Below are 1155 nucleotides of genomic sequence, written 5' to 3'. Positions count from 1 at the left end.
TGATTAAAAGGGACTATTTGTTATATAAATAAAAATCTCCGGAGATGGAACATAGTTTATAAAAAGCAAACTTCGAGAAAGGTTATTGCAATTTACCATTTTCTTTTCTCTTAGCATTTATATCGGTGCAATCATAAATTCAGTAATATGATTCCACAAAAAACTATTTTATTTATCTTACTTTCTTATTTTACAAAATATCCAATATCAGTTGTTTTATTTTAGTTTTCAATATAATAAAATAATATAAATAACACAATAAAATATTATATTCACTACTGTGGGGCCTAAATGATTTATGGGTCAGGACCCATCTACCCGGGGAGAATCCAAAGGCCCAGCCAAGGAGGGCTAATGGCCTAAGCTCGACAAGATGCCTATGGATACCGCGAGGGCAGTTCAGTCCTCGGCAGACCCAAAGTCCCCCCAGAAAGAAGGGGTAAAAACGGTATAGGACTGAAACTTGGAAGAAAGATCTAAAATATTCAGGGAAAGCTGCCCTTACTGCCATTCAATACTCTTAACCTGACATAGCCGCGTTCTTTGGCTTTTACAACCACCCCCAACGACTTTGGGTATGGGCTGATGGGACAAATATCAGCCTTGGAAATGTTGACCCTATACGTGGACGAAGGACAGTGAACACAGGCGAGTATAAAAGGAAAAATCAGTAACCTAGAGAGGGGGCTGGGAAAAATGGCCAAAAACCAGAGCCTCCCAGCCCACCTCCAGGAGAAAGACTCCATGGGTGAAGATAACCTAGACATGCACGAATACCACGAAAAACCCACCGCCTGGCGATCAAGGCCTAGCCTTTTAAACCCACGCTCTACAAATGATATTGTTTGGGCCTTTTTACGTGGCGCGAACCCGATACTGTTACGGTCCGTCGCGAATCGTGTCCTTACAATTGGCGCCGTCTGTGGGAAAGGCTTGTGTGTTGGTATAGGAGGTGGGTCGATAGAGTTTCTTTGTTATTTCTAACCGTTGGTTATAGAGTTCTAGTATAAAGTTCTACTAGGGGCTACGTTTCTTGACTAGGGGCTTGGCTGAGGAGCTAACTCCCTTAAAGCCAAGGTCCCCCGTAAAGAGCAAACTAGGCACTTGGTAGCGTTAATCGTATGGATAAACTCTAGGGGCTTGGCTGAGGAGCTA

Source organism: Quercus lobata, chromosome 5 (genome assembly GCF_001633185.2).
Source record: "Quercus lobata isolate SW786 chromosome 5, ValleyOak3.0 Primary Assembly, whole genome shotgun sequence".
In the NCBI taxonomy this organism is placed as follows: Eukaryota; Viridiplantae; Streptophyta; class Magnoliopsida; order Fagales; family Fagaceae; genus Quercus; species Quercus lobata.
The sequence above is the reverse complement of the archived record's forward strand: the minus strand, read 5'-3'. Positions refer to the sequence as shown.